We start from the raw sequence: 18,705 nt of genomic DNA, 5'->3' as shown, positions 1-18,705 counted from the left end.
GTGATAAGGGCAGAGAAGAGTGGGAAGGACTATGCCTCATGGACTGAGGGTCAAATCTGCTAGAGTAAAATAGAACACACCAGGTAGAGTGCAAAGATTTTTAATTCCAGTCCCTAGCTCCCTGACAGTATCTCTGGACTTGCTTGGGACCTGGGGGAACCCGTTGCCCTGAAGGGAAGGACACAAGCCTGGATTCACCACCTGCTAACTATAGAGCCCTAGGGCCTTGCACAAACATGGGTGGTAGCCAAGAAGTCATTGCATTGAGCCTTGGATGAGACACAGTGCTGTCTTAGCTTCAGGTCTGACCCAGCACAATCCCAGGGGTGGTGGCCACAGGGGTGCTTGTGTCAACACATCTCCAGCCCCAGGTGGCTCACCACCTTGTTTGGGAGCAAATAAGGGAAGAGAACAAGAATCTCTGCCTGGTAATCCAGAGAATTCTTCTAGATCTTATACAACACCGCCAAGGTGGTACCTCTTCGAGTCTGCAAGAACCACAGCACTACTGGGCTTGGGATGTTCCCTAATGCAGATACGGCTTAAATCACAACAGCCAGGTGCTTTTGAATACCTGGAAAGCCTTCCCAAGAAGTACAGGTACAAACAAGCCCAAACTGTGAACAATAACTACCTAACTATTCAATGCCCAGACACAGATGAACATCTACAAGCATCATGACTATCCAGGAAAACATCACCAAACTAAATAAAGCACCAGAGACCAATCCCAGAAAAATGGAGATGTGTGACCATTCAGACAGAGAATTCAAAATAGATGTGATGAGGAATCTCAAAAAATTCAAACACAGAGAAGGAATTCATAATTCTATCAGATAAACTTAACATAGAGGTTGAAATAATTTAAAAGAATCAAGCAGAAATTCTAGAGTTGAAAATGCAATTGACATATTGAAATTAAAAAGCTTCTGCACAGCAAAAAACAAAAAAACTATCAGCAAAGTGAATAGAAAACCCAAAGACTGAAAGAAATAACTGCAAATTACCCATCTGACAACAGATTAATAATCAGAATATATAAGGAGCTCAAACAGCTGAACAAGATAAAGTCTAATAATCTGAATAAAAAACAGACAAAAGATCTAAATAAACATTTCCCAAAAGAAGACATACAAATGGCAAACAGATATATGAAAAAGTGCTAAACATTGTTCATCAGAGAAATGCAAATGAAACCTACAATAATATATCACCTTACCCCAGTTAAAATGGCTTTTATCCAGAAGACAGGCAATAACAAATTCTGGAAAGGATGTGGAGAAAAGGGAACGCTTGTACATTGTCAGTGGGAATGTAAATTAGTACAACCACTACGGAAAACAGTTTGGAGGTTCCTCAAAAAACAAGATAGAGCAACCATATAATCTAGCAATTCCACTCCTAGGTAGACATCTTTGATGGTTAATACTGTCAACTTGATTGGATTGAAGGATACAAAGCATTGATCCTGGCTGTGTCTGTGAGGGTGTTGCCAAAAGAGATTAACATTTGAGTCAGTGGTAGATCCACCCTTAATCTGGCGGGCACAATCTAATCAGCTGCCAGCGAATATAAAGCAGGCAGAAAAACCTGAAAAGGAGAGATTGGCCTAGCTTCTCAGCTTACACCTTTCTCCTATGCTGGATGCTTCCTGCCTTTGAAAATTGGACTCCAAATTCTTCAGTTTGGGGACTCAGACTGGTTCTCCTCGCTCCTCAGGTTGCAGACCGCCTATTGTGGGACCTTGTGATCGTGTACGTTAATACGTAATAAACTCCCCTTTACACACACACACACACACACACACACACACACATCCTATTAGTTCTGTCCCTTTAAGAGAATCCTGACTAATACAGATTCTGGTATGAGGAGTGGTTCTAGAGGAACAGAATATTAAGGATGGAGTTCTTTTGGGGGTTTCTGGAGTTGGCTGCTGAATATGATTAGACCCCAAAATGCTAAGGACTCTACTTCAAATAGTATGGAGAACAATGATATTCTTTGCATGAACTATTTAGAGAATTATGCAAAATAAATGCATTTGACACTCTTGATTCACCACTCATGAGAGGCAAAGAATTTAGTGACTCTATACATAATACATTTGACCTTATGTGGAGAACCAAGGAACATAATGAAGCCAGTTGGTTGCTCCTAAGTTCAGAGGACAAAGTGATGAAAGAAAATAAGGAACTCAGGGATTCTGCCTCCTGGCTTCAGAAGGAGATACTGAGCCTCAAATCTGCTAAGATTGTCCTGAGTGAGAGTCTTCTCCCTTGTAGAGAAAGAGCTAAAACTGTGGAAAAACATACACAAGCTCTTATGTGAGTGACTGGCCTGCAATGAAAGATGCATGCACAGCCTCACCAGGTGGCTACTGTTAAAGTGAGGACATTGATTGGAAAATAATGGGACCCTGCAACTTGGAATGGGGATGTGTTGGGGGACCCTGATAAAGCTGGGGACACTGAGTTTGTAAACTCTGATGAACCTTTTTTGCCAGAAGGAACAGCTTCCCCATCCCCAGTAGTGGCAACATCCCCTCCCTGACCCATGCTGCCATCAGCCTTTCCACCTTTGTCTGAGGAGATAAACCTTGCACTGCCCGAAGTAACGGTGATGGCTTCCCCTGAGGCAATTGCCAGGCAAGATAATGTTGATTCTCCTCAGAAGCTACCCCCAACACCTCTGTTTGCTTCTAGACCTATAATTAGGTTAAAGTCCCAGCGGCCACTAGAGGTGAGTTTGAGAGTGTGACCCATGAGGAGGTGCACTACACTAGAAAAGAACTGTTTTAGTTCTCTAATTTATATAAAAACAGCAATCTGGAGAACAGGCATGAGAATGGATATTAAGGGTATGAGATAATGGTAGAAGGAACACAGAGTTGGATCAGGCTGAATTTGTTGATTTGGGCCCACTACGTAGGGACTCTGCATTCAATGTTTCAGCTCGGGGAGTTAAAAATGGTTCTAATAGTTTATATGCTTGGTTAGCTGAAATATGGATTAAAAGATGGCCCACTGTGAGCAAGATGGAAATGCCTGATCTCCCTTGGTTTTATGTAGAGGAAGGGATCCAAAGGCTTAGGGAGATTGGGATGGTGGAGTGGATTAGTCACTTTAGACCTACTGATCCCAGCTGGGAGGGTCCAGAAGATATACCCTTGACCAATGCCTTGTGAAATAGATTTGTGAGGGCAGAACATGCATCTTTAAAGAGCCCTGTAATTGCTCTTCTTTGTACGTCAGACCTAATGGTGGGAAGTGCGGTCACTCAACTACAAAATTTAAATACAATGGGAATAATTGGATCCTGAGGTGGCAGTGGCCAAGTGGTGGTACTCAACCGCCAAAGGCAAGGTGGGTGTACCTACCGTAATGGACAGCAGAGGCAAAGCAGCAATCAGAATAGTCTGACTCATGTAGAGCTCTGGCATTGGCTAATTAATCACAGTGTTCCTAGAAGGGAAACTGATAGGAAGCCTACTTCATTCTTACTTAAATTATACAAAGAGAAAACTTCTAGGTCGAATAGACAAAAGCCTAATTTGAATTATAAAAACAGAGAATCTCAACCCCTCCATCGATTTCCAGACTTGAGCCAATTTACAGACCCAGAACCCCTTGAATGAAGGGGAGGCTGGGTCCCTTTGAGGAAGCACCCCACTACATTACCAACAATTTATGCAGTGAATCTTTCTCCCATCCTTCCCCAAAGAGACTTCTGACCTTTTACCAGGGTAACTATGCATTGGGGAGAGGGAAATGGCCAGATATTTCGGGGACTACTGGACACTGGCTCTGAGCTGATGTTGATTCCAGGGGACCTAAAATGTCATTGTGGTTCTCCAGTTAAAGTAGGGGCTTATGGATGTCAGGTAATTAATGGAGTTTTAGCTCAGGTTGAACTTATCATGGGTCCAGAGGGTCCCCAGACTCATCCTGTGGTCATTTCCCCAGTGCCAGAATGCATAATTGGCATAGACACACTTGGCAGCTGGCAGAACCCCCACATTGGATCCCTGACTGGTAAGGTGAGGGCTACTATGGTGGGAAAGGCCAAATGGAAGCCATTGGAGCAGCCTCTACCTAGAAAAATAGTAAGTCAAAAACAATATCGTATCCATGGAGGGATTGCAGAGATTAGTGCCAAGATCAAGGACTTGAAATATGCAGGGGTGGTGATTCCTACCACATCCCCTTTCAACTCTCCCATTTGGCCTGTGCAGGAGACAGACGGATCTTGGAGAATGACAGTGGATTATGGTAAGCTTAACCAAGTGGTTACTCCAATTGCATCTGCTGTACCAGATGTGTTTCATTGCTTGAGCAAATTAACACATCTCCTGGTACCTAGTATGCAGCCATTTACTTGACAAATGCCTTTTTCTCCATTCCAGTGCATGAGGCCCACCCGAAGCAATTTGTCTTCAGCTGGCAAAACCAGCAATATAGCTTTACTATCCTATCTCAGGGGTATATCAACTCTCTGGCTTTGTGTCATAATCTTATTCAGAGAGAACTTGATTGCTTTTCACTTCTGCAAGATATTGCATTGGTCCATTATGTTGATGACATTATGTTGATGACATTATATTGATGACGTTGATGACATGCTGTTTGGATTAGTGAGCAAGAAACAGCGAACAAGGACGCATTGGTCCATAACGTTGATGACATTATGTTGATGATGTTGATGACATGCTGTTTGGATCAGTGAGCAAGAAACAGCAAACACACTGGACTTATTGGTGAGACATTTGCATGCCAGAGGATAGGAAATAAATCCGACTAAAATTCCAGGAACTTCTACCTTGGTAAAATTTCTAGGGGTCCAGTAGTGTGGGACCTGTCAAGATATTCCTTCCAAGGTGAAGGATAAGTTGCTGCATTTGGCCCCTCCTACAATCAAGAAAGAGGCACAACGCCTAGTGGGCCTATTTGGATTTTGGAGCCAACACATTCCTCATTTGGGTGTGTTACTCAGGCCCATTTATCGAGTGACTGAAAGGCTGCCAGTTTTGAGTGGGGTCTGGAACACGAGAAGGCTCTCCAACAGGTCCAGGCTGCTCTGCAAGCTGCTCTACCACTTGGGCCATATGATCCAGCAGATCCAACTGTGCTTGAGCTATCAGTGGCAGATAGGGATGCTGTTTGGACCCTTTGGCAGGCCCCCATATGTGAGTAACAGCAGAGGCCTCTAGGATTTTGGACCAAGACCCTGCCGTCTTCTGCAAAAAACTACTCTCCTTTTGAGAGACAGCTCTTGGCCTGTTACCGGGCTTTGGCGGAAACTGAACATTTGACTATGGGTCATCAAGCCACCATGCGACCTAAACTGCCTGTCATGAACTGGGTACTTTCTGACCCATCTAGCCATAAAGTGGTCGTGCATAGCAGCATTCCATCATCGAATGGAAGTGGTATATACATGATCGGGCTCGAGCAGGTCCTGAAGGTACAAGTAAGTTACGTGAGGAAGTGGGTCAAATGCCCATGGTCTCCACTCCTGCCACCCTGTCTTCTCTTCCCCAGCATGCAATGATGGTGTCATGGGGAGTTTCCTATGATCAGTTGACAGAGGAAGAGAAGACCAGGGCCTGGCTCACAGATCATTCTGCACGATATGCAGGCACCACCCGAAAGCGGACAGCTGCAACACTACAGTCCCTTTCTAGGACATCCCTGAAGGACACCAGTGAAGGGAAATCTTCCCAGTCGGCAGAACTTTGAGCAGTGCATCTGGATGTGCACTTTGCACGGAAGGAGAAATGGCCAGATGTGCGATTGTATACTGATTCACGGGCTGTAGCCAATGCTTTGGCTGGATGGTCAGGGACTTGGAAAAAGCATGATTGGGAAATTGGTGACAAAGAAATTTGGGAAAGAGGTATGTGGATGGACCTCTCTGAGTGGTCAAAAACTGTGAGGATATTTGTATCCCATGTGATTGCTCACTAACAGGTGACCTCAACAGAGGAGGATTTTAATAATCAAATGGATAGAATGACCCATTCTGTGGACACCACTCAGTCTCTTTCCCCAGCCACCCCTGTCATCACCAATGGGCCCTGGCCATGGTGGCAGGGGTGGAGGTTATGCAAGGGCTCAGCAACAGGGGCTTGCACTCATCAATGCTGACCTGGCTACAGCCTCTGCTGAGTGCCCAATTTGCCAGCAGCAGAGACCAAAAATGAGCACTTGATATGGCACCATTCCTCGGGGTGACCAGCCAGCTACCTGGTGGCAGGTTGATTATATTGGACCTCTTCCATATGGAAAAGGCAGAGGTTTGTCCTCACTGGAAATAGACACTTACTCCAGATATGGGTTTTCCTATCCTGCACGCAATGCTTCTGTGAAGACTACGATCCTTGGACTCACGAAATGCCTTATCCACTGTCATGGTATTCCACACAGCATTGCCCCTGATCAAGGCACTAACTTTTTGGCTAAAGCAGTGTGGCAGTGGGCTCATGGTCATGGAATTCACTGGTCTTTCCATGTTCCCCATCATCCTGAAGCAGCTGGATTGATAGAACGGTGGAATGGCCTTTTGAAGTCACAAATACAATGCCAACTAGGTGACAATACATTGCAGAGCTGAGGCAAAGTTCTCCAGAAGGCTGTGTATGCTCTGAATCAGCATCCAATATATGGTACTCTTTCTCCCATAGCCAGGATTCACAGGTCCAGGAATCAAGGGGTGGAAGTGGAAGTGGCACCGCTCACCATCACCCCTAGTGATCCACTAGCAAAATTTTTGCTTCCTGTTCCCACGACATTATGTCCTGCTGGCCTAGAGGTCTTAGTTCCAGAGGGAGGAAAGCTGCTACCAGGAGACACAACAACAATTCCATTAAACCAGAAGTCAAGATTGCCACCTGGACACTTTGGGTCCCTCCTACCTTTAAGTCAACAAGCTAAGAAGGGAGTTACAGCGTTGGCTGGGGTGATTGACCCAGACTATCAAGATGAATTCAGTGTACTACTCCATTGCAGAGGTAAGAAAGAGTATGCATGGAATACAGGAGATCCATTAGGGTATTACCATGCTCTGTGATTAAGGTCAATGGGAAACTACAACAATGCAATCCAGGTAGGACTACAAATGGCCCAGACCCTTCAGGAATGAAGGTTTGGGTCACTCCACCAGGAAAAAAAACCCACGACCTGCTAAGCTGCTTGCTGAAGGCAAAGGGAATACAGAATGGGTAGTAGAACAAGGTAATCATAATATTAGCTACCACCATGTGACCAACTACAGAAATCAGGACTAATTGTCATGAGTATTTTCTCCTTCTTTTTTTTTTTTTTTTTCTGAGACAAAGTCTCTCTCTGTTGTCCAGGCTGGAGTGCAGTGGCACAATCTCAGCTCACTGCAACCTCTGCCTCCCAGGTTCAAGCCATTCTCCTACCTCAGCTTTCCAAATAGCTGGGGTTACAGGCATGCACCACCACATCTGGCTCATTTTTATATTTATAGTAGAGACAGGGTTTTTCTCCACATTGGCCAGGCTGGTCTCGAACTCCCGACCTCAGGTGATCCACCCACCTCAGCCTCCCAAAGTGCTGGGATTACAGGCATGAGCCACCGCGCCCGGCCTTTCCTCTTTCTTTTGTTAAAAACATGTTTGTGCATGTACACACTTGTACTAAGAAAGTATCTTCATTTTGTTTCCTTTCTCCTTTATCATGTGATGTAAGATTTATTGACTTCATATCAGCATTTAAGTATGTTAACTTTATGTAATAGTATTTGGGTTGGGGATTGTTGTGTTTCTGGTTGTACGAAGGATAGTTGTATTATGTTAGGCGTAATTATGACCTTATTATTGTCTTTATTTGAAGATTATGTATGATCCCAGGAGCTGTGTATGGGTTCAAGTTGACAAGGGGTGGACTTGTGATGGTTAAAACTGAGTTGTCAACTTGATTTGACTGAAGGATACAAAGCATTGCTCCTAGGCATGTCTCTGAGGGTGTCACCAAAAGAGATTAACATTTGAGTCAGTGGGCTGGGGAAGGCAGTTCCACCCTTAATCTGGTGGGCACAATCTAATTAGCTGCCAGCGAGTATAAAGCAGGCAGAAAAATGTGAAAATGAGAGATGGGCCTAGCCTCCCAGCCTACATCTTTCTCCCATGCTGGATGCTTCCTGTCCTATTCGTTCTGTCCCTCTAAGAGAACCCCAACTAATGCAATATACAAAATAAAGGAAATAAGTAGATCAAAGAGGTATCTGCACTCCCATGTTGGTTGTAGCGCTATTCACAAGAGCCAAGATTTGGAAGCAACCATGTGTCCATCAACAGATGAATAGATAAAGAAAATGTGATATATATACACAATGGAGTACTATTCAGCCATAAAAGGAATGAGATCTTGTCATTTGCAACAACGTGGATGGAACTAGAAGTCATTATGTTAAGTGAAATAAGTCAGGCACAGAAAGACAAACTGCATGTTCTCACTTATTTTGGGGACCTAAAAATCAAAACAATTGAACTCATGGAGATAGAGAGTAGAAGGATGGTTACCAGAGGCTGGGAAGGGTAGTGAGGTTGTGGTAGGGAGGAGGTGGGGATAGTTAATAAGTAAAAAAAAAAAAAAAAAAAGAACAGTTAGAAAATACCTACTATTTGATACCACAACAGGATGACTATAGTCAATAATAATTTAATTGTACATATGAAACAACTAAGAGAGTATAATTGGATTGTTTGTAACACAAAGAATAAATGCTTGAGGGGACAGATACCCCATTTTACATGATGTCATTATTACGCATTGTGTGTCTGTATCAAAACATCTCATGTATCCCATAAATATACCTACTATGTACCCATAAAAATTAAAATCAAAAACTTTTTTAATTAAAAATTTAAAATAAATAAATCAAGGTATTTTTTATATTCATAGAATACATGAGTATAAAGGAGTATACAATCAGAAGAAAAACCATCTGACATAAATTTCATAGCCATTTCTGATGAAAACTCTTATCAGACTAAGAGATAGCTTCTTCAATCGGGTAAAAGATATCCCTTAAAACCTACAGGTAGTACAGAGTTTCTCCACAGCAACACCATGGACGTTTTGGGCTAGATGATTTCTTGTTGCAGAGTCTGGGTGAGTGGGTGTCCTGTGAATTGTAGGATGTTTGGCAGCATCTCTATAGAACCTTAAATGAAATCCTGAAATCCTTATGTCCATATACTGTTTGAAAATCAGAATTTAGAGAGTTTTATATACTGTACAAGTTACATAACATTTTGTAATTGAACAAATTAATATTTAGCAGTAAAACTTATGAATATCCTAAGGTTGGATCAAGACTATAAGTAGTTTCATATACGTTCCCATCAGTGTTTGCGATCAATTGAGTTTTGGTGCCAGAGTTAGTAAAACATGAAGGGGCTCTAGGCCTGGAAGAGGGGCTCTGGTGAGCTTCTACTCATTAAAAAACCAATAACAGCCCCCAGTTGTGACAACAAAGAATGTCTCCAGACATTGCCAACTGTCCTCTGGTGGGCGAAGATCCCCCACTCATTGAGAACCACTGAGATAACATCACATTTAATGGTAACAGACTGAATGCCTTCCCACTAATAATAGAAGCAAGTTGAGGATGTCTGATCTCACTGCTTTGCTCTCACTACTTCTTTTGAAATATTATATTGGAGGTCCTAGCTAGTTTAACAAGGCAAGGAAAACAAATAACAAGCATATAGGGAAGAAAGGGAGAAGTAAGACTGTCTCTTTTCAAAGACACCATAGTTGTGCATATTAAAAATCTTGAAAAATCTACAAAAAGCTACGAATGCTACTACTACTACTACTACTACTACTACTACTACAAGAAATAATAAAACAGGTACACTGAAATGTATAAAACATTGCTAAAATAAGTTCTTAAAGGCCTAAAAAACTAAATATACCATAAACATGTATACAAAGACTCAAAGCGATCCACAGATTCAATGCCATCCCTATCAAAATTAAAATGCTATTCTTCACAGAAATACAAAAAACAATAATAAAATTAATATAAAACCACAAAAGACCCCAAATAGTCAAAACAATCTTGACTAAAAGGAACAAAGCAGGAGGCGTCACACTACCAGATGTTAATATATATAACAAAGCTACAGTAATCAAAACAACGTGGTACCGGAATAAAAACAGACATATCAACCAATGGAATAAGATAGAGAGCCCAGAAATAAACCCATACATCTACAGTCAGTTGATTTTTGACAAAGGCACCAAAAACACAAATTGGAGAAAGGACAGTCTCTTTAATAAATGATGTTGAGAAAACTGGATATCCACATACAGAAGAAAGAAAATGAACTCTTATCTCATCCCTTATAGAAAAATCAACCCAAAATCGATTAAATGTAAGATCTGAAACTATAAAATTACTAGAATAAAACATAGGGGGAAAGCTCCGTGACATTGTTCTGGGCAGAGATTTCTTGTATATGACCCCAAAAGCACAAGCAATAAAAGGAAAAATAAACAAATGGTATTGCATCAAACTAAAAATCTACAGAGCAAAGGAAACAATTACAGTCATGCATCACTTAATAATGGGGATATGTTCTGAGAAATGCATTGTTAGGCAATTTCATCATTGTGCAAACATCATAGAGTGTACTTGCACAAACCTAAATGGTATAGTCTACTATATTCCTACGCTATATAGTATAATCTATTGCTTCTAGGCTATAAATCTGTACAGCATGTTACTGTACTGAATATTGTAGGCAACTGTAACACAATGGTAAGTATGTATCTAGACATATCTAAATATAGAAAAGGTACAGTAAAATATGATATAAAATATAAAATAAGATATAAAAGATTTTTAAAATATGATATAAAAGATTAAAAATGGTACACCTGTATAGGGCACTTACCATGAATGGACATTGCAAGACTTGAAGTTGTTCTGGTTGTACCAGTTGAGTGGGTAGTATGTGAACGTGAAGAACTAGGATACTGCTGCATATTACTATAGACTCTGTAAACTCTGTACACTTAGGCTGCATTAAATTCACAAAAAATTTCTTCCTTCAATAATAAATTAACCTTAGCTTACTTTGACTGTCTTTATAAACTTTTTAGAATTGTTTTAGCTTTCTGATACTTTTGTAATAACACCTAGCTGAAAACACAGATATACTGTACAGCTGTACAAAAATATTTTATTGGCAGGGCACAGTGGCTTACACCTGTAATCCCAGCACTTTGGGAGGCCAAGGCAGGCAGATCACTTGAGGTCAGGAGTTTGAGACCAGCCTGGCCAACATGGTAAAATCCAATCTCTACTAAAAATACAAAAATTAGCCAGGCGTGATGGCAGGTGCCTGTGATCCCAGCTACTTGGGAGGCTGAGGCAGGAGAATCGCTTGAACTCGGGAGGCAGAGGTTGCAGTGAACCGAGATCGTGCCACTGCACTCCAGCCTGGGCTACTGGAGAGTAAGACTTCGTCTCAAAAAAAAAAATATATATATATATATATATATATACACATATATTACTTTATATCCTTATTCTATAACCTTTATTCTATTGTTAAAATACTGTATTTATTGTTTAACTTTTAAAACTTTTTGTTAAAAACTAAGACACAAGCACACATATTAGTCTAGGCGTACACAGGGTCAGAATCATCAATATCACTGTCTTCTACCTCCACATCTTGTCCCACTGGAAGGTCTTTGGGGGCAATAACATGCATGGAGCTGTCACCTCCTATTATAACAATATTTTCTTCTCAAATACCTTCTGAAGTACCTGACTGAGGCTGTTTTACAGTTAACTTTTTTGTGTTATGAGAAGAAGGAATACACTCCTTCTACTTATGAAGTAGTGATAACAAAATAATGGTAATAGTGTAGTATGGTAAATACATAAACCAGTAACATAGTGACTTATTATATTACACACTGTAAATAATTGTATGTACTATACTTTTATATGACTAGTACTGCAATTGGTTTAAACCAGCATCACCACAAACATGTGAAGAATGTATGTTCTAAAGACTTGAATAGACATTTAGCAAAAGAAGACATACAAATGGTCAACAGATACACAAAAAAATGTCCAACATCTTTAATCACCAGAGAAATGAAAATCAAAACCACAATAACACCCCACACCTGTTAGACTGGCTGTTATCAAAAAGCTAAAAGATGAATGTTAGTGAGGATGTGGAGAAAAGGGAGCCCTTATATACTGTTGGTGGTACTGCAAATTAGTACAGCCATTTTGGAAAACAGTATGGTGGTTCCTCAAAAAACTAAAAGTGTTATTACCATAAGATCCGGCAATCCCACTAGTAGGTATATTCCCAAAGGAAATGAAATTAGCATTCTGAAGGGATTCTTTCAACAAGAGGTTCACCTTAGATTCAAAGATGCAAATAGGCTGAAATTTCAAGAAAGAAAAAAGATATACCAGGCAAATAATGACCAAAAGAGAGCTGGGGTGGCTGATTATAATCATATCAGACAAATTAGGCTTTAAGTCACCCCTGTTACAAGAGACAACAATATTATCTATTGAAAAGAGTGTAAATTCATCAACGTATAACAATTATAAACATACACACACTAAGTAACTGAGCCTCTAAATATATGAAGCAAATATTGACAGAATTTAAGAAAGAAATAGACAGTTCTATAATGATTGTTGGATACTTTGATAATCAATTTTCAATAACGGATTGAACATCTACACAGAAGACCAATAAGGAAACAGAAGTCTTGAACAACATCATAAGCCTATTTCTAGACATGTATAGAATATACAACAGTAAAATACACATTCCTCCCAAGTGCATATGTAACATTCTCTAAGACACAACATATGTAAGGCCACAAAATAAGTCTGAAAAAATATCAAAAATTGAAGTCATACAAAATATAATCTCCAATCACAATGGAATTAAACTACAAATCAATAAAAAGAAGAAAGCTGGAAATTTCACAAATATGTACAAATTAAATAATGTAGCCCTTAAACAACCAATAGGTCAAAGAAGAAATTACAAAACTAATTAGAAAATACTTAAGAATGAAAATAAAAATACAACATACTAAAAATTATGGGATGTAGTGAAGGAAATGGTAACGAGGAAAATTTATAGTAGTCGATGCTTACATGAAAAAATGAGAAAGAGCCCAAATAAATGACCTATATTTATACCTTCTGAAATTAGAAAAGGAAGAGCAAACTAAACCCAAAGCTAGCAAAAGAAAGGAAATTATGAAAGATTAGAGTGGAGATAAGCAATATAGAAAATATAAAAACAATCGAGACAATCAATGAAACTAAAAGTTGGTTCTTTAACCCCCATCCAAGTTCATACCGCAAGGGCAAAAGCTGAAAGCATTCTACTTAAGAACCAGAGCAAGATAAAAATGTCCATTCTCACCACTCCTTTTCGACATAGTACTGAAGTCCTAGGCAGAGCAATCAGGCAGGACAAACAAATAAAAGGCATCCAAATTGTAAAAGAAGTCAAATTATCTCTCTTCACTGATGCTATGATTCTTTACTTAGAAAACCCTATTGACTCCACCAAAAGGCTCCTAGAGCTGACAAACGAGTTCAGTAAAGTTTCAGGTTACAAAATCACGGTACAAAAATGATTGCCATTTCTATATACTGGTAATGTTCAAGCTGAGAGCCAAATCAAGAAAGCAATCTCATTATCAATAGTCACCAAAAAATATGTAGGAATACACCTAATCAAGGAGGTGAAATATCTCTATAAGAAGAACTACAAAACATTGCAGAAATAAATCATAGATGATAGAAACAAATGGAAAAACATTCCAGGCTTACAGATTAGAAGAATCAATATCGTTAAAATGGCCATACTGCCCAAAACAATCTACAGATTCAAAACTATTCCTATCAAACTACCAATGTCATTTTTCACAGAATTAGAAAAAGACTATTTATACATTCATATGGAACCAAAAATGAGCCCAAATAGCCAAAGCAATCCTAAGCAAAAAGAACAAAGCTGGAGGCCTCACATTACCTGACTTCAAACTATACCACAAGGATACAGCAACCAAAACAGCATGGTACTGGTACAAAAACAGACATACAGATTAATGGAACAGGGTAAAGAACCCAGAAATAAAGCCTCTCACCTACAGCCATCTGATCTTCGACAAAGTCAACAATAACAAGCAATGGGAAAATGACTCCCTATTCAATAAATGGTGCTGTGATAACTGACTAGCCATATGAAGAAAAATGAAATTCAATGCCTACCTCTCACCATATATGAAAATTAACTCAAGATGGATTAAAGACTTAAATGTAGCACATCAAACTATAAGAATCCTAGAAGAAAACCTAGGAACCACCATCCTAGACATTGGCCTTGGGAAATAATTTATGACTAAATGGCAACAAAACAAAAATTGACAAGTGGGACCTCATTAAACTAAAGAGCTTCTGCACAGCAAAAGAAACTATCAGCACAGTAAACAAACAACCTACAAAACGGGAGAAAATATTAACAGACTGTGCATCTAACAAAAGTATAGTATCCAGAATCTACAAAGAACTTAATTCAACAAGCAAAAGACAAATAACTCCATTTAAAAATGGGCAAAGGACATGAACAGACACTTCTCAAAAGATGTCATACATGCAAGCAACAAATATATGAAAAAATGCTCAACATCACTAATCATTAGAGAAATACAAACCAAAACCACAATGATATACCATCTTAGACCAGTCAGAATGGCTATTATTAAAAAGCAGAACAAAACAAAAAACAGATGCTGGTGAGACTGCAGAGAAAAGGGAAGTGTAATGCAGACATTACACTGTTGGTGTAAATGTATGTTAGTTCAGCCACTGTGAAAAGCAGTTTAGAGATTTCTCAAAGAACTTAAAACATGACTACCACTTGGCCCAGCAATCCCATTACTGGGTATATACCCCCCAAAAAAGAAATCATTATACCAAAAACATGCACTTTCATATATGTCTTTGTTCACTGCAGTACCATTCACAATAGCAAAGACATGGAATCAACCTAGATTCCCATCGATGGTGAATTGGATAGAGAATATGTGGTACATATACACCATGGAACACTACACAGCCATAAAAATGAGTGAAATTGAGTCTTTTGCAGCAATATGGATGCAGCTGGAGGCCATTATCCTAAGTGAAATAATGCAGGAAGAGAAAACCGAATACCACGTGTTCTCACTTATAAGTGGGAGCTAAACAATGAGTATACACAGACACAAAGAGGGGGGCAATAAACACTGGGGACTACTAGAGGAGGTAGGGTGGGAGGGAAGCAAGGGTTGAAAAACTACCTATCACGTACTATGCTCGCTGCCTGGGTAATGGGATCATTCATACATCAAACCTCAGTTACACACAATTTACCCATGTAACAAACCTGCACATGTGTCCTTTGAAATGAAAATAAAATTTGAAAATGAGTCCGAATATATGTGCAAATTATGTTGTTTACTATTATAGCTTTAAAGCAAAAAGAAAACTTTAAAATAAAATAACAAAGGTTAGTGCTCTGAAAAGACCAAGAAAATTGACAAATCTTTAGCTACACTAAAAAATAAAGGGAGAAGATACAAATAACTGAAATAAAAAATGAAAATGAAGACATTACTACTAACCTTACAGAAATAAAAAGAATTATAAGAAAATACTATGAGCCAGGCATGATGACTCATCCCTGTAATCCCAGCACTTTGGAAGGCCGAGGCAGGAGGATCATTTGAGCCCAGGAGTTTGAGACCAGCCTGGGCAACAAAGCAAGACCCCGTCTCTACAAAAAATAAAAATTAAAAAATTAGCCAGGCACAGTGACAGGTGCCTGTAGTCCCAGCTACTCTGGAGACTGAGGAAGGAGGATCCTTTGAGCTCAGGAGTTTGAGCCTAGCCTAGGTGACAGAGCAAGATCCCGTTTCAAAAAAAAAAAAAAAAAAAGAGAGAGAGAGAGAAAAAAAATACTATGAAAAATCATACACCAATAAATTAGGCAACTTAGATGAAATAGGCAAATTTCTAGAAATATACAAATTACCTAAACTAACTCAAGAAAAAATAGAAAATCTGAAAAGATTCATAACCAGTAAAGACATTGACTCAATAATCAAAAACCTAACAACAAAGTAAAGTCCATAGCTAGATAGCTTCACTAGTGAATTCTACCAAAAATTTAAAGAAAACAACACCAATTACTCTCACACTCTTCCAAAAAGCAGAATAGCACTACCTAACTCATTCTATAAATATAGTTTTATTCTGATACGAAAACCAAAGATGCTAAAGAAAATAAAATTATAGATTAATATTCCCTGTAAAAATAGAGGCAAAAAAAAAACCCTCAACAAAGATGCTAGCAAACCACACCCAACAGCATGCTAAAAGAATTATAAACCATGACCAAATGAGATTTATCCCAGGAATGCAATGTGGTTCAATATAAGAAAACCCACTGATGCAATATGCCACATTAATAGAACAGATAGGAAAAAACATTTGGATCATCTCAATGATAAAAAAAAATCTGACAAAATCCAACACCCTTTCCTAATAAATATGCTCAAATCCAGGAATGTAAAGGAGCATTCTCAGCATGATAAAAAAAAAAAAAAAACCACTAACAAAAAACCCACATCTAATGAATGCTCAAAGGTGAAAAACTACTTTCCTATAAGATCAGGAACAAGCTAAGGATGCTTGGTTTCACCAATTCCATTCAACATAGTACTGGAAGTTTTAGCTACAGTAATTAGGCTAGAAAAAGACATAAAAGGCATCCAAATTGGAAAGGAAGAAGCAAAGCTATCTCTCTTTGCAGATATTTTTTTTTTCATACAGGTTGAGCATTCCTAACCTGAAAATCCAAAATCCAAAATGCTCCAAAATTCAAGTCATTATGAGTGCCACCGACAAGATGCCACAAGTGGGAAATTCCACACCTGATTTCATGTGATGGGTCACAGTAAAAACGCAGTCTAAACTTTGGTTCATGTATAAAATTATTTAAAATATAATATAAAATTACCTTGAGGCTATGTGTATAAGATGTATATGAAACATAAATGAATTTCATATTAAAACCTGGGTCCCATCCCCAAGATATCTCATTATGTATATGCAAACATTCCAAAACCTGAAAAACTCCAAAATCTGAAACACTTTTGGTCCTAGGCATTTCAGATAAGAGATACTCAACCTGTATACAGAAAGCCTTAAAGAATCCACAAATAAACTACTAAAGCTAATACATTCAGCAAAGTTCTAGGGTACAAAATCAAAACGCAAAATTAGTTTTATTTCTATAGAGCCCAAATGAACAATCTGCAAAGGAAATTAAGAAAATAATTCCATTTACAATAACATCCAAAAGAATAAAACACCCAGGAATAAATTTGGCCAAGGAGGTAAAAAACATGTACACAGAAAACTAGAAAACAATGAGGAAAGAAATTAAAGTAAACCTAAATGAATGAATGACATCTTGTGTTCCTGGATTGGAAGACTTAATATTATTAAGATGGCAATACTACCCAAAGCAATCTACAGATTCAATGAAATCCCTATTAAACAGCCTTTTATGCAGAAAGAGTAAAGTCAATCCTCAAATTCATATGGAATTGCAAGGGGCCCTGATAACCAAAACAATCTGGAAAAAGTAAAAGAAAGCTGGAAGACACATGCTTTCTGATTTCAAACCTTACTATATAGCTGCAGTAAGCAAAACAGTGTGGTACATAAAGATAAACATAGCCATTGAGATAGAACTGAGAGTCTAGAAATAAGCACATACATCAATGGTAAATTGATTTTTGATAAGGGTGCCTAGACGAGTCAATGAGAAAATAACAGCTGGGACAACTGCATATCCACATTTAAAAGAATAAAGTTGGACCTCTATGCCATTTACAAAAACTATTTCAAAATGAATCAACAACCTAAACGTAAGAGCTAAAACCACACAACTTGTATAATAAAACACAGAGATAACTCTTCATGGCTTTGGATTTGGCAATGGATTCTTAGATATGACGCCAAAAGCATAAGCAAGAAAGGAGAAAAAAACAAATTGGATTTCATGAAACTTTAAAATGTTTCTGCATTAAAGCACATTATCACAAAAGTGAAAAAAAAACCTACAGAATGGGAGAAAATACTTGCAAATTATGTATTTTTCTAGTATTCAGAATATATAAATGACTCTTACAATTCAACAACAAAAAGATAAACAGCCCAACTTGAAAATAGGGCTGGAATCCCAGCTGCTTGGGAGGCAGAGGCAGGAAAGACCAGCCTGGGCAACATAGCAAGACCCCATTTCTAAAAGAAAAAAAAAAAACAAACACCTTGGCCATGTAGTGCCACCTGCCTGCAGGCCCAGCAGATCACTTGAGCCCAGGAGTTAAAGGCTACAGTGAGGCATGATTACACCACTGCACTCCAGCCTGGGCAACAGAGCAAGACCTCAAGTCTAAAAAAAAAAAAAAAAAAAAAAAGTGATGGTCAAAGGACTTGAATAGGTATTTCTCCAAAGAAGATATACAAATTGCCAACAAGCACATGAAAAATGCTTAGTATCATCAGGTATTCAGAAAATGCAAATCAAAACCACAATGAAGAACCACTCCATAA

At 38.9% G+C, this 18,705-nt stretch overlaps 1 protein-coding gene and 1 pseudogene across 2 annotated transcripts in view; one reads left to right on the top strand and one right to left on the bottom strand.

The window, feature by feature from the left end:
* The window catches only part of COL4A5 (collagen type IV alpha 5 chain), a 261,882-nt gene that overhangs the window by 227,237 nt on the left and 15,940 nt on the right, over positions 1-18,705 (bottom strand). The gene's annotated exons all lie outside the window — the stretch shown is intronic.
* Positions 3,752-7,922, top strand: LOC134739059 (uncharacterized; annotated as a pseudogene).

This window comes from Pongo pygmaeus, chromosome X, assembly GCF_028885625.2.
Source record: "Pongo pygmaeus isolate AG05252 chromosome X, NHGRI_mPonPyg2-v2.0_pri, whole genome shotgun sequence".
In the NCBI taxonomy this organism is placed as follows: Eukaryota; Metazoa; Chordata; class Mammalia; order Primates; family Hominidae; genus Pongo; species Pongo pygmaeus.
This window is presented reverse-complemented; position numbering and strand designations above follow the sequence as displayed.